Genomic DNA, 17,502 nt, shown 5'->3' on the forward strand with positions numbered 1-17,502 from the left:
GGTACAAACATTTTTTAAAAAAATGTAGGAGGTAATAAAACACAAATTTTCTATTTTATAAAGTACATCTGTTTTAGAAATTTATTCATGTATAAATTTTGAAGCACGTGCTTTGTTAACATGAGTGTTTAGGTTATTTTTACATTACTTTAACACAAATAAGACATGAGCGGCCATGGGATAACCTACACCAGAGCTTCCACATGATAACCTACACCAGAGCTCGCAGTGTTTGTCTCCACATATGGGAGTCTTTAATGTGCCCGTATTACTAGACTATGACTAGACAATGACTAGACTATGACTAGACTATGACTAGACTATGACTAGGCTATGACTAGACTATGACTAGACTATGACTAGACTATGACTAGACTATGACTAGACTATGACTAGACTATGACTAGACTATGACTAGACTATGACTAGACTATGACTAGACTATGACTAGACTATGACTAGACTATGACTAGACTATGACTAGACTATGACTAGACTATGACTAGACTATGACTAGACTATGACTAGACTATGACTAGACTATGACTAGACTATGACTAGACTATGACTAGACTATGACTAGACTATGACTAGACTATGACTAGACTATGACTAGACTATGACTAGACTATGACTAGACTATGACTAGACTATGAACTAGACTATAGACTAGACTATGACTAGACTATGACTAGACTATGACTAGACTATGACTAGACTATGACTAGACTATACTAGACTAGACTATGGACTAGACTATGACTAGACTATGACTAGACTATGACTAGACTATGACTAGACTATGACTAGACTATGACTAGACTATGACTAGACTATGACTAGACTATGACTAGACTATGACTAGACTATGACTAGACTATGACTAGACTATGACTAGACTATGACTAGACTATGACTAGACTATGACTAGACTATATACATATATTTTTTTACAAACATTGGCACAAGCTTATAATTCCCTCGCACTATAATGCTGTAGAGTGCAAAAATTACATTTGTTTTTTCCAATGTCATGTCTTATTAAGTTAAATTTTTATTAACTGTATTGTTGTTGTTTTTTTTTTTTGTATGTGTCATCATTTATTATTATTGAATTGAATAATATAAATAAGCCAAAAATGCTTACCTACTTCTTTTTTCAAATATTTCTATAACTAGTATTATTTCTGTATAAATAAAAAAAAAATAAAAAGTGCGGATAAATACAAAAACACATTTTTGCAAATGCGTCAAAAAATTTAGAATTGAAGCATAAACTTGGATTGAAGTGGAAAGTAAATATTTCCTCCATCTATGTAACTGTTACATCTCCAAAAGTCATAGTTGCTAGACTTAGAAGTAATTCCTTTAGAAACAAATTCCTAAAAAAGTATACCCAGAATAGGACCAACCCTCAACATATTTGGTAAAACCCATACAACCACAATGATTTTATCATCCTTTAACTTGTGTTTTATCTTAGCAAATTCGTGTTTAACCTATATTGTTAAACATGTCATGACTGTGGTAATTAGTTTATACCAGCTGTTTATGATTTTGTCAGACAGGGAAAGACCAAAGTCTGTCATTCGTGATGTTGACGGGTGTAAAGTTTCTACCCTATAATAAGTTTCCTGTTATTCTGATTTCTAATTATTATGTTTTATTTATAAATTGTTGTTTATGTTTATTTCTATGTTTTTTTTTTGTAAATCTGTCGTAAGTTGCATGAATTCTTTTTGAACTACGAAATATTTTCTATTCTGTCTTTTAAGGTTCAGTAGATATCAAATACAAAAAACAGGAACAAAAAGGAAATAACTTCAATATAAAGCACTCTTAAGTTTGCCGGAATGTATCTAGTGATAAAACTTGAAAAGTTAATGTTTTATAATTAAGTTGAACATAAAGCAAGGCGCATAAATGCGATTAATTTTTACTGGATTTTACGTTTTGTTAAAAGTTGAAACAAGTGAGTATCAAATTGCCCAGTTTAGTCATAGTCTGGTCATAGTCTAGTCATAGTCTAGTCATAGTCTAGTCATAGTCTAGTCATAGTCTAGTCATAGTCTAGTCATAGTCTAGTCATAGTCTAGTCATAGTCTAGTCATAGTCTAGTCATAGTCTAGTCCTATAGCTAGTCATAGTCTAGCTAGTCATAGTCTAGTCATAGTCTCTCATAGTCTAGTCATAGTCTAGTCATAGTCTAGTCATAGTCTAGTCATAGTCTAGTCATAGTCTAGTCATAGTCTAGTCATAGTCTAGTCATAGTCTAGTCATAGTCAGTCATAGTCTAGTCATAGTCTAGTCATAGTCTAGTCATAGTCTAGTCATAGTCTAGTCATAGTCTAGTCATAGTCTAGTCATAGTCTAGTCATAGTCTAGTCATAGTCTAGTCATAGTCTAGTCATAGTCTAGTCATAGTCTAGTCATAGTCTAGTCATAGTAGTCATAGTCTAGTCATAGTCTAGTCATAGTCTAGTCATAGTCTAGTCTAGTCTAGTCATAGTCTAGTCATAGTCTAGTCATAGTCTAGTCATAGTCTAGTCATAGTCTAGTCATAGTCTAGTCATAGTCTAGTCATAGTCTAGTCATGTCTAGTCATAGCTAGTCATAGTCTAGTCATAGTCTAGTCATAGTCTAGTCATAGTCTAGTCATAGTCTAGTCATAGTCTAGTCAGTCTAGTCATAGTCTAGTCATAGTCTAGTCATAGTCTAGTCATAGTCTAGTCATAGTCTAGTCATAGTCTAGTCATAGTCTAGTCATAGTCTAGTCATAGTCTAGTCATAGTCTAGTCATAGTCTAGTCATAGTCTAGTCATAGTCTAGTCATAGTCTAGTCATAGTCTAGTCATAGTCTAGTCATAGTCTAGTCATAGTCTAGTCATAGTCTAGTCACAGTCTAGTCATAGTCTAGTCATAGTCTAGTCATAGTCTAGTCATAGTCTAGTCATAGTCTAGTCATAGTCTAGTCATAGTCTAGTCATAGTCTAGGCATAGTCTAGGCACAGTCTAGGCATATTCTAGGCATAGTCTAGGCATATTCTAGGCATAGTCTAGTCATAGTCTGGATAGTTTTAATATCATGTACTTGAGTATTTATTTCATTCATAAATAGAAAACTAATCACTACAGTCATGTTTACGTAGTAAAACCTTAAAAGTAATTCTTAATACTTAATACTTAAAAGAAAATAGCATAACCAATATACATACATACATATTTTTATACATTAGCTCTCTTTCCTGTGAAAATGAAAACAAGAAAATATCCCCAATTTGTCTGGAATTGTTTTGCACTCTCAAACGTGCTTGTTTGCACCCCTCAATGACAGCTCAACACGTGTTTTTCACACCAAAATGACTCACTTCCTCTTCTTTTTACTCTACAAAAGCCAAATTTCCCAAAACAAATGAACAAAATTGTTCCCATATTATAAGAGCGCAGAGAACTGTTATTTAACATTTAGAGAGTAGTTTGCTATTGACATGAAAATATTGTAATATTATCTGAATTTTGATCCCTAAAGTGTGTGTGTTGTAACTTGTTCAATTCTGCTTCTCTATGTAGAAATGTATATGAAACAACATAGAAGTCTCTCAATAATTTTTTCGCTGCATGTGTGCTGCTTTGGCAAGAAAATTTGCAAATTCAGTTTGCCAAGATGTGACGACGTGTTGTGTGCATTACTAAATTAAAACGGTAAAACTTAAAAATACAGTGATATATTTAAACTAAAAAACTTAACCTTTTTACTGACCTTATATCTGACTCATCCGCGAAATTCGCCAATTGATTAATATCTGTATATGGACATCGGTGATGTAAAGTTTAGAAATTTTCTTAAATAACTGTTTTAAAACTGCCCTAAATTAGGCTGTTGCTTTAAATGCGAACGAACAAGTTTTTAATTTTTGTATTGAAAATAGTAAATAATTTCGAAAAATGTATATAATTGCAATAAGATAAGATAGGAAGAGGCACTCATTCTTATTTGAAGTCGGAGGTGCCCTTATGGTAAATACGGTAGTGTAAATAACATAAATGAAATTTATAGGTTTTGTGAAAAAAACCTTAATAATAGAAATAGTAGAAACAGACTATACATTTACATAAACATTAAAATCAAAATACAGAATCTTTCTTAAATAAACAAGAAACTCATAAAATATACATGAACCATAAAGAAAGATTTGATTTTATGACAAACTGTTTCTCCCCTCATGTTTATTACACACTTTTTATAAACATAATGTAATATAGCGACCTACTTGCTTACATATAAATAACTTTATTTACTAATATTTCCAAAATACTCAATTATTTTAAAGATAATCGAAATGTTTGACTTAAAGTAAAAGTTTGTAAGATTTGTTGAAAAGAAAATTGAACAATATATGGTTAAAGCTGTAAATTAGAGCACTTAAAGGAGAAGACATAAAACTTTATTAAAAACTTAACAACTGGATACATGTACCTTGTAGTTTAAAAACCCTGAATGTTTAGATAGGCGAGTCTGGTAGTAAATGAGCGATATGTATAATGAAAAAACAAGTAAGAAAGTGTAGTCGGATGTAGCCGACTATATGATACCCTACACCATTTTTGAATATTAGATGTGATTTATTTCTCATAATAAAGCATTTACCTTGAATATTATCTTGTTTGCAATATATTTAAGCAATTTGTGAAAGAACATAATTATGAGCTTAAAAGCACTTTTCGGGGGTTTTGTTGTATGCTGCATTTTAAATAGGTCCTTGAACCAACAAGCACATGTGCAAAATTTCATACAATTCAAGAAAATTACGTCCTGTAACTTGATCACAAGCTTTACTTGGGCCGCTAGAGAGTCGAATGGACGGACGGACCGACATACTTATAGGTATACTTCAAGGTATAGACCGAATATTTTTATACGTTAGAAACTAACTAACTAACTAACTAACTAACTAACTAACTAACTAACTAACTAACTAACTAACTAACTAACTAACTAACTACTAACTAACTAACTAACTACTAACTAACTAACTAACTAACTAACTACTAACTACTAACTAACTAACTAACTAACTACTAACTAACTAACTAACTAACTAACTACTAACTAACTAACTACTAACTAACTAACTAACTACTAACTACTACTAACTAACTAACTAACTAACTAACTAACTAACTAACTAACTAACTAACTAACTAACTAACTAACTAACTAACTAACTAACTAACTACTACTAACTAACTAACTAACTAACTAACTACTAACTACTAACTAACTAACTAACTAACTACTAACTAAAACTAACTAAACTACTAACTAACTAACTAACTAACTAACTAAACTAACTACAACTAACTACTAACTAACTAACTAACTAACTAACTAACTAACTACTAACTACTAACTAACTAACTAACTAACTAACTACTAACTAACTAACTAACTAACTAACTAACTAACTAACTAACTAACTAACTAACTAACTAACTAACTAACTAACTAACTAACTAACTAACTAACTAACTAACTAACTAACTAACTAACTAACTAACTAACTAACTAACTAACTAACTAACTACTACTAACTAACTAACTAACTCTAACTAAACTAACTAACTAACTAACTAACTAACTAACTAACACTAACTACTAACTAACTACTAACTAACTAACTACTAACTAACTAACTAACTAACTAACTAACTAACTAACTAACTAACTAACTAACTAACAACTAACTAACTAACTAACTACTAACTACTAACTACTACTAACTAACTAACTAACTACTACTAACTAACTAACTAACTAACTAACTACTAACTAACTAACTACTACTAACTACTAACTAACTAACTAACTAACTAACTACTAACTAACTAACTAACTAACTAACTAACTAACTAACTAACTAACTAACTACCTAACTAACTAACTAACTAACTAACTAACTAACTAACTAACTAACTAACTAACTAACTAACTAACTAACTAACTAACTAACTAACTAACTAACTAACTAACTAACTAACTAACTAACTACTAACTCTAACTAACTAACTAACTACTAACTAACTAACTAACTAACTAACTAACTAACTACTAACTAACTAACTAACTAACTAAAAAAATAAACAACGAAATATTAATAATCAAAACAATTTAAACCAACAAATTTTAATGCATTAAATTAAAAAGATTTTCTTCGATACAAAATTTAACAAATCAATAAATAGTATTTGTAAACTAAACAAGACAAACACACATAACTCACTTCAGACAATAACACTTTCTAAAGTAAAATAATATCCAAAAACTCATTTAAATTTATTACGCCAAGAAAATTTTTAAATTTTGCAAATTCTTCAGCAGAAACCATTACATGTTTGAATGCCTTAAAGAAAGTGAAGAATTTTAAAAAATAAATAAAAAATAATATAATATCTTGTCTTTTGCATAAACTTGTTGTAAATTTATGTACGTATATCTAAAAATAAAACGCATGGAAATGTGTAAATAGAAAATACTTTTGATGCTGAGAGCCGATAAAAACGTCACAAAGTGAAATTCTTTGAAAGAAAAGAAACATAGAAAACACCAACAATAATTGCATAAACGAATGTGTGTCAATGAGTTCTTGTATTTATAAGGGAAACAATAATAATAAACTGTCTGCAATTAAACTAAAACAGAAACAAATAGAACACAATTGTTTAAAGAAAGTAAGTTGGAAAATGTATTGTTTATATATAATGTGTTTTTGTACCTTACACCACTATAGTGGGGAAGGTATTATGCGTTTGTGCTGATGTTTGTAACACAAAAATGTTAGTCCTACACCCATCTTAAAGTATACCGATCAACTCAGAATCACTTTCTGAGACATGTCCGTCCATCTGTCCGGCTGTCCATGCAAATCTTTTGCGCAAGGTATAGACCGCAATTTTCAAGATATTTTGATAAAATTTGGATCAAACGTGTTTTTCAACACAGGAACGAAGCCTATTGAAAATGATTGAAATACGTCCACTATATCACCTTACCCCCATACAACCGGAACTCCCGATTTGGCCTTTTAAGCTATAACTACGTCAAATAAACTTCTATCTATCCAAAAAATAAGTTTTATATAAGTATAAGTTTTATATAAGTATAAATGACACCGCAGATTTTGGTAAAGATCGGCCCTTATTTAACCCTAGCCCCCATATAATTCCCTTTTCAAAAATTTCCAAAACTTCCAAAATTGACTTAAAACCATTAGTAACACAACTAACTTTTATATACAAATATATCTCTTCTACAAATTTTATGAGAATCGGCCAATGTTTGACCCTAACTCTCATATAAAAACTTTTTTAGAAAATTAGCTTTTCATCAATTAATTGCTTACATACTTCGGGACAAAATTTGATTATACCTCAAGCATTTGTAAATCGATTTTGCACTTATCATACATATTGATGTATGTATGTGTGATTTACTTATCCTAGTCTTGGGTATGTTAGTGATATTTTGCACAATTTCGTTGAATAAATATTATTGAAGAAAATAAATAGTGAAGCCTACAATAACTGAGAATGTGTTCCAATATTTCATTGTAATAAAAGTCAACGTTTCTTCTCAACGAAAATCTCCACAAGAATACCTTAATGATCGTATATACATAAGTAATCTTCTCTCAATATAAAACTATAAAAACAAAAACAACTATCTGAAAAAATTAAACATCATTTTAGCTTAAATGTAACATACTAAATAAACCACAGCTTACAGTTACACCAGAAACAACAACAACAAAAGCATCGTCATCTGCATTATCAACTGAAACATCATCGTCATGGTACTTTAATGTTAACAACGAAAACTGAACAATAATGCACATCACATGTAAAAGCACGCCGCCATGAATGAGAATGAGTTCATGTTTTCAAGTTTCGTTAGTTGTTTTTCTCTTGGCTGGTTTTTGTTACAGCAGATGTAGTAAATGAAAACCCTGACTTTTGCCGCAAACAAGTACTAAATGAAATTGAAAGATGCTGTTTTGTTTTAATCTCTTCTATAGGGTTTTTTAAAAGCAAAACGAAAAGAGATGTAATTGTGATTTATATATCTGAGATATATGAGGGATAAAGATAAAAACAAATTATTACTGGGAACCTCAATGGGAGATTATTGTTCTTTATTTTTTGGTGACACAAAAAAAAGAACCTAAAACAAAAAATCCGAACTTTAAAAATTCAAACAAATCAAACAGTTTTTTCTCAAACTTTTCAGAGAATATTTATCAATTATTTAAACACTTTATGGAATATATGTCGATGTATGTATGTATAAGGAAAATGTATTAAAAAAACAGCTTAATTATATATTAATTACAAATAAAGGTAAATATGTACAATGTACATCTGTTATATGTACGTTTATTGTTGTTTATAATATTTTTTTATAATTATTAATTGTTATTAGACACATGTTTTAAGTAATGTTAATAATTTAGTAATACTATACATTCCACAATTTACTGAATTAATTGCAATGTTTTTTATAAAAACATTTATTTATTCATATGGCGCAATATTGCTGCAGATCGCATACGTAATATTAAGTAAATATTGACCATAAAATATAACGTATACGCCACGTGTTCTGTTGCAATAAACAAATGAAGAAATAATCCAAATAGCAAGTAAAAATTTTGATCAAATTTTCATAATAGACTATGACTAGACTATGACTAGACTATGACTAGACTATGACTAGACTATGACTAGACTATGACTAGACTATGACTAGACTATGACTAGACTATGACTAGACTATGACTAGACTATGACTAGACTATGACTAGACTATGACTAGACTATGACTAGACTATGACTAGACTATGACTAGACTATGACTAGACTATGACTAGACTATATGACTAGACTATGACTAGACTATGACTAGACTATGACTAGACTATGACTAGACTATGACTAGACTATGACTAGACTATGACTAGACTATGACTAGACTATGACTAGACTATGACTAGACTATGACTAGACTATGACTAGACTATGACGACTATGACTAGACTATGACTACTATGACTAGACTATGACTAGACTATGACTAGACTATGACTAGACTATGACTAGACTATGACTAGACTATGACTAGACTATGACTAGACTATGACTAGACTATGACTAGACTATGACTAGACTATGACTAGACTATGACTAGACTATGACTAGACTATGACTAGACTATGACTAGACTATGACTAGACTATGACTAGACTATGACTAGACTATGACTAGACTATGACTAGACTATGACTAGACTATGACTAGACTATGACTAGACTATGACTAGACTATGACTAGACTATGACTAGACTATGACTAGACTATGACTAGACTATGACTAGGACTAGACTAGACTATGACTAGACTATGACTAGACTATGACTAGACTATGACTTAGACTATGACTAGACTATGACTAGACTATGACTAGACTATGACTAGACTATGACTAGACTATGACTAGACTATGACTAGACTATGACTAGACTATGACTAGACTATGACTAGACTATGACTAGACTATGACTAGACTATGACTAGACTATGACTAGACTATGACTAGACTATGACTAGACTATGACTAGACTATGACTAGACTATGACTAGACTATGACTAGACTAGACTAACACTGATAACTAAAGACTATGAACTATGACCTAGACTATGACCACCAGACTATGACCAGACTAATTTTATTTCTTTCTCTCTAAATTTTTGTTCGAATCTTAAATGCAATTTTCTCTTTATGCTTTTCTGTTCTGATATAGTTATCTGCAAAGAGTTCTCTCAAGAACTTTAGAGCTCTATATATTATTCCCTAATGCGTATGCGATTGTAAATTAAGATATTTCGCAAGAAGACTTTAAATATGAGATCAGTCATCTTTAGCGAACCGGTTAAGTTAAAGTACATTTAATTTATTTTATTTATTATGCAAGTTTTTTCCTGTTAATAATGCTTGTTTTCCTGTCACTTCTGATTTTTCTCCCTCAAGTCGTTGCAAGTTTTCTGTTATAGGCACAGTTGTGTTTTCTTAAAATAAATTTTTTTTATAAAAAAGATAAAGTTGTTTTTTTTTTTCATTTTCCACAGTCTATATTGTACGTGGCCAAGTGGTTTATAGAGCATCAAAAGCGAAATGATAATGAAATTGTATAAAAAAGACTGCAGAGACTCTAAAGAACTAAATAAAAGGAATAAAGCACAAAGAGAGGATGTCATGCTTAAAATGACATGCTTACACAAATTGATTTTACGATAGATATTAAAAAAAAAGAAAATAAGTATACTTCTTTTAAATTAACTAATAAAGACTGAATTTATATTCCATTTTAGGTTCAAATTTTGTACAGTTTTGAAAAACATGTCAAATATATTTTCTTTTGAAAACGTGTGGTAATTATTGTTCTATGCAAATTATTTTCAATATTACTAATGTTATTGTAAAAGTGCAAAAAGTTAATCAATAGCTCTAGCAGGGGGATTCACATCTGAGTATAAAAACACAATTAAATAATAATTTCGAACAGCTTGCATACATTTTTAAAAGAATTTTTGAAAATAATTCAAACATATATTTTGATAATATCCACGCGACTGATTAATTTATTACAAAATAAATGCTTATAAAAATTATACCTTATTTTTCTCCCCATAATTTCATTTGTCAAATTAAACTTGTCATAAACATAACAGGTTTTAACATCAGACCTGCTTTATTGTATCAACTGAGGTGCAAATTTTGTCTAATATCTTAAGATACTTGCTGCTAAGCTTTAAATACACTAAACCAAACTGTTTTTCAATTACAAAGCAAACATAAGCTTTTGCTTGCTTATTACAGACAATGATACAGATCAAAATAAATATTCATTTTTCTGGAACTGAATTGAACTAGAATTGAACTAGAACTGAACTAGAACTGAACTAGAACTGAACTAGAACTGAACTAGAACTGAACTAGAACTGAACTAGAACTGAACTAGAACTGAACTAGAACTGAACTAGAACAGAACTAGAACTGAACTAGAACTGAACTAGAACTGAACTAGAACTGAACTAGAACTGAACTAGAACTAGAACTGAACTAGAACTAGAACTGAACTAGAACTGAACTAGAACTGAACTAGAACTGAACTAGAACTGAACTAGAACTGAACTAGAACTGAACTAGAACTGAACTAGAACTGAACTATAACTGAACTAGAACTGAACTAGAACTGAACTAGAACTGAACTAGAACTGAACTAGAACTAAACTAGAACTGAACTGAACTGAACTGAACTGAACTAGAACTGTACTAGAACTGAACTAGAACTGAACTAGAACTGAACTAGAACTGAACTAGAACTGAACTAGAACTGAACTAGAACTGAACTAGAACTGAACTAGAACTGAACTAGAACTGAACTAGAACTGAACTAGAACTGAACTAGAACTGAACTAGAACTGAACTAGAACTGAACTAGAACTGAACTAGAACTGAACTAGAACTGAACTAGAACTGAACTAGAACTGAACTAGAACTGAACTAGAACTGAACTAGAACTGAACTAGAACTGAACTAGAACTGAACTAGAACTGAACTAGAACTGAACTAGAACTGAACTAGAACTGAACTAGAACTGAACTAGAACTGAACTAGAACTGAACTAGAACTGAACTAGAACTGAAATAGAACTGAACTAGAACTGAACTAGAACTGAACTAGAACTGAACTAGAATGAACTAGAACTCGAACTGACGTAGAACTAGAACTAACTAGAACTGAACTAGAACTGACCTAGAAACTGAACTAGAACTGAACTAGAACTGAACTAGAACTGAACTAGAACTGAACTAGAACTGAACTAGAACTGAACTAGAACTGAACTAGAAACTGAACTAGAACTGAACTAAGAACTGAACTAGAACTGAACTAGAACTGAACTAGAACTGAAACTAGAACTGAACTAGAACTGAACTAGAAACTGAACTAGAACTGAACTAGAAATGAACTAGAAACTGAACTAGACCTGAACTAGAACTGAACTAGAACTGAACTAAGACTGAACTAGAACTGAACTAGAACTGAACTAGAACTGAACTAGAACTGAACTAGACTGAACTAGAACTGAACTAGAACTAGAACTGAACTAGAACTGAACTAGAACTGAACTAAACTGAACTAAAACTGAACCTTCTGATTCCAGAACCCTGAGCCTCAAATCTTCTACCTACTGTTTCTTTCTTAACCTCTCTAAATCCACCTAAATTCTCAAAAAAGCGTTGTTTACTGCAACTTATAATTAATTTGTGTAGTTTAACTGATGAATCAAATTTGATTGACTATTTGTTTAATGAATATCAACAAAATCATCATTTATTTAAAAAAATATATTTAAATTCTTAATATTGTAATCTAAACAGTAAATGCAACAACTATTTTTTGACCTTCGTTACAAACAAGTGTTAAAAAATTATTAAAATATTTTTCTCATTTAAAAATATTTTTACATGAATAAAGTACTATCAACCAGAAAAATATTTTTTTTACATTTAAATGGCCAAAATTTGGTGCCATTTAAATGTAAAATTTAAAATGAAACTAAATTTTTGTGTCTAACAGATTTTTATTTGAATTGTTTTAAATATCATTTCAGATTTAAACATTCTTGTTTTTAGACATTTTTACTATCTTGTTAAATATGCCATTAATTTTGGTAGATAAAAAATGTGTGTTTATTGGCTCTTAAAAGAAAAACATTTTATGAATTTTGAAAGTAGATTAGTAAAAACGGTGTAAAATTTCTGAAGTGTATGATTAATTAAAAATATTTGAATGTATTTTCAAAAGTGAGTCGGGTCACAGTCTAATCATAGTCTAGTTGTAGTCTAGAAAACTGTTTAATTTATATTTGTATAAAATTTTAAAACATCTTTAATTTCATACACCAAAAATTCAACAGAAATTATTTCATTTAAAATAAATCCTGCATCAAATGTTCCCTGCTTGCAAAACCAATTAAAAAGTGTCGGTCACAGTATGGTAATCTCTTTTTTTTAAACTGTGCTACTTTTTACACTTTCTAGTTAAGCTGTCAGTTTGTGGTCTCTGAAAGTTCACAATTAAAAAGATAACATTTAAAATAAAAACTAAAATCTTATTTACTTAACATTCATTATATAAAAAAGTCACAAATTAACTGACCGAAAGAAAGTTTTATTTTTTGCTGAAAATGAAGTAAAATTATATATAAAAGTTATACAATTCAACAATTAAAAACCCGTTTTTATAGAGTTTTATTTTAGATCTTACATGCATTATTTTCACAGAACTGTTTTCGTTTATTGCTCTTCCATTTAAGCAGCTGTCGTGCAACTTTAAACAACAGTTGCTTCAGTTTTTTTATAAACATAAGTGTGGTAGCGTTCTTAAATTACTTTGCTAAACAAACATCAAATAAGATTTTTTTATATTTAAATGCTTAGTTAAGTTGGAAGCGATTTTAGTTTTTTTAATTTGTCTGATGCTGACAAACTCAAAGCTTAAAACATAGAAAATAATTTCAGAAGGAAACCATAATTATGTATATCCATTACATGTTTTTTAATTTATTACCACATGAATTCGCAAATTTTCCATTCCCTTTTAAATTAATGATGAAATTATGAAACACAGTGTTATTGTCATTAATTAAAAATAATCATACGACGCGTTGCACTGAAAAATTCAATTGAGCATTATGGCCGGTTGCGTTATTTATGTCACCACTATCATAGCAATTTAATTGCTATAAAACTATGACTAGACTATGACTAGACTATGACTAGACTATGACTAGACTATGACTAGACTATGACTAGACTATGACTAGACTATGACTAGACTATGACTAGACTATGACTAGACTATGACTAGACTATGACTAGACTATGACTAGACTATGACTAGACTATGACTATGACTAGACTATGACTAGACTATGACTAGACTATGACTAGACTATGACTAGACTATGACTAGACTATGACTAGACTATGACTAGACTATGACTAGACTATGACTAGACTATGACTAGACTATGACTAGACTATGACTAGACTATGACTAGACTATGACTAGACTATGACTAGACTATGACTAGACTATGACTAGACTATGACTAGACTATGACTAGACTATGACTAGACTATGACTAGACTATGACTAGACTATGACTAGACTATGACTAGACTATGACTAGACTATGACTAGACTATGACTAGACTATGACTAGACTATGACTAGACTATGACTAGACTATGACTAGACTATGACTAGACTATGACTAGACTATGACTAGACTATGACTAGACTATGACTAGACTATGACTAGACTATGACTAGACTATGACTAGACTATGACTAGACTATGACTAGACTATGACTAGACTATGACTAGACTATGACTAGACTATGACTAGACTATGACTAGACTATGACTAGACTATGACTAGACTATGACTAGACTATGACTAGACTATGACTAGACTATGACTAGACTATGACTAGACTATGACTAGACTATGACTAGACTATGACTAGACTATGACTAGACTATGACTAGACTATGACTAGACTATGACTAGACTATGACTAGACTATGACTAGACTATGACTAGACTATGACTAGACTATGACTAGACTATGACTGGAATATGACTATCACTAGACCATGACTAGTTCATGATTAACAAACATCAGTATCGCATGTCTAAAAGTAACAAAATAAAATACTGCCAAATAGACAACAACAATTCTAAATTTTATTTCCTTCAATTTATTAAATTATACATACCCAATAATACTATTGAAGATTTTGTAATAATTAAGTCATTCATGTGTACAATAATTTGTGGTTTTGTCGTTAACGTTATTATTATTGTTGTTGATTAATATTGCATAATTATTAAATTACAATTGATTATAACAGACAATCTGCAATATTTTCTTTAATGATAAATTGATTATCATTTATTTTGCTAGTGAATGTAATTGAATAAATATTGATAAAGACGAGAAAATAGCTTATTATGTTTTTTAACATTATTTAATAAATTATTAGATAATTAAATGGAAGAAATATGGTATTCAGATATATATTTATAGAGGCAATAAAGCTATTGACATTCCAGCAAAATCGAAATTATTAAGAAAAAATATTAATATGAACAAACTCTTACCAAATTTCTTTCTCAGTAACATTCAGTTGCGAAAAGTTAGTATATTAATTAAATTTCTTATTTTAGTGGAAACCACCTAATAACATATTTACACTGAAGTAGTTTTTCATAAAAAGCAAAGAAAGCAAAATATTAAGATTATCATCTATATGAGCGGAGCAGCCTCGCACAGCATATTCTCGTCATTGTCTCTGTTATCAACAATCAATAAAATTTGTCATAACATTATTTTTATCATCATGAGCCATCTTTGTCGTTCTTTTACCAAGCACTTGGTGTCTAATGCTGTTCGCATTCATCTTACATCTCAGGTGAATTGCTGGTATTGTGTAGGTCCAGCGAACAATTTTTTTGTGAAAACTATTAAACATATTCGATAATTTCAATTTCAGATATTTAATATTTTAACTCATTAAGCTGAACTGAACTAAAGCTAAACTATAATAGAACAGGAACAAAGTATGAGTTCAATTATTTTTGAAGAGATTCGTTTGTTGGGTTTTCTCTGTTGATCTGTGTATTCTTTTTACATGCTGTCTCTAACAAGACATTTGAGCTTGAAGTATACTCAACACATTCATTAGACTTATTTGACGATGCATCTTTGCTATATGCTATTTTAAAATACAAAAACAAATATATTGTATAGAAATGAAAAATTTGTTAACTGGCAGAGAATATTGTTTCTCAGAATGCCAATTTTATATTTTACTTTATCTAGCATATTTATCTGCTAAAGTAATTGCAGTGACTAATACAAAATGATTTATACATTTTAAACATAAATTAAAGCGGAATGCTTAAATATTTTTATGAAATTATTATTTGAATAAATTAATAGCATAATAATATTTAAATATTTTTTATTTTTGTTCCAACCCTGCAATTAAGAACACGAAATACTTTCAAAGTAGCGTGATATTGGCAAACAGTTATCCATAACATTTTACATATGTAACATGAGTTCTAGAACAGAACTAGAACAGAAAAACTAGACAGAACTAGAACAGAACTAGAACAGAAGCTTAGAACAGACTAGAACAGAATAGAACAGAACTAGAACAGAACTAGAACAGAACTAGAACAGTCTCGAACTAGAACTAGAACAATAGAAACATGAACTAGAACAGAATCTTAGAACAGAACTAGAACAGAACTAGAACATAACTAGAACCAGAACTAGAACCGAACTATGAACAGAACTAGAACAGAAACTAGAAACAGAACTAGAACAGAACTAGAACAGAACTAGAAGCAGAACTAGAAACTAGGAACAGAACTAACAGAACTAGAACAGAACTAGGAACAGAACTAGAACAGAACTAGACCGAACTAGAACAGAACTAGAACAGAACTTAGAACAGAACTAGAACAGAACTCGAAACAGACGTAGAAACTAGAACAGAACTAGAACAGAACTAGAACAGAACTAGAACAGAACTAGAACAGAACTAGAACAGAACTAGAACCAGAACTAGAACAGGCACTAGAACCGAACCTAGAACAGAACTAGCACAGAACTAGAACAGAACTAGAACAGAACTAGAACAGAACTAGAACAGAACTAGAACAGAACTAGAACAGAACTAGAACAGAACTAGAACAGAACTAGAACAGAACTAGAACAGAACTAGAACAGAACTAGAACAGAACTAGAACAGAACTAGAACAGAACTAGAACAGAACTAGAACAGAACTAGAACAGAACTAGAACAGAACTAGAACAGAACTAGAACAGAACTAGAACAGAACTAGAACAGAACTAGAACAGAACTAGACAGAACTAGAACAGAACTAGAACAGAACTAGAACAGAACTAGAACAGAACTAGAACAGAACTAGAACAGAACTAGAACAGAACTAGAACAGAACTAGAACAGAACTAGAACAGAACTAGAACAGAACTAGAACAGAACTAGAACAGAACTAGAACAGAACTAGAACAGAACTAGAACAGAACTAGAACAGAACTAGAACAGAACTAGAACAGAACTAGAACAGAACTAGAACAGAACTAGAACAGAACTAGAACAGAACTAGAACAGAACTAGAACAGAACTAGAACAGAACTAGAACAGAACTAGAACAGAACTAGAACAGAACTAGAACAGAACTAGAACAGAACTAGAACAGAACTAGAACAGAACTAGAACAGAACTAGAACAGAACTAGAACAGAACTAGAACAGAACTAGAACAGAACTAGAACAG

At 30.5% G+C, this 17,502-nt stretch overlaps 1 protein-coding gene across 4 annotated transcripts in view; it reads left to right on the forward strand.

Moving 5' to 3' along the window:
- Window positions 1-3,665: 3,665 nt before the first annotated feature.
- The window catches only part of LOC119602433 (GATA zinc finger domain-containing protein 14-like), a 41,844-nt gene continuing 28,007 nt past the window's right edge, over window positions 3,666-17,502 (forward strand). Inside the window, exons 1-2 of one of the 4 annotated variants that reach the window (XM_037953944.1) lie at window positions 3,666-3,702; window positions 6,377-6,729. The gene's annotated coding sequence lies outside the window, so the exon portion shown is untranslated. Of the gene's footprint in view, window positions 4,018-6,376; window positions 6,730-17,502 lie in introns of all 4 variants that reach the window. The other 3 variants (XM_037953945.1, XM_037953946.1, XM_037953947.1) reach the window with 3 other exon arrangements.

Source organism: Lucilia sericata, unplaced genomic scaffold, assembly GCF_015586225.1.
Source record: "Lucilia sericata isolate MDLA Ls3-8-SP2 unplaced genomic scaffold, ASM1558622v1 Contig000232F_arrow, whole genome shotgun sequence".
Taxonomy (NCBI): Eukaryota; Metazoa; Arthropoda; class Insecta; order Diptera; family Calliphoridae; genus Lucilia; species Lucilia sericata.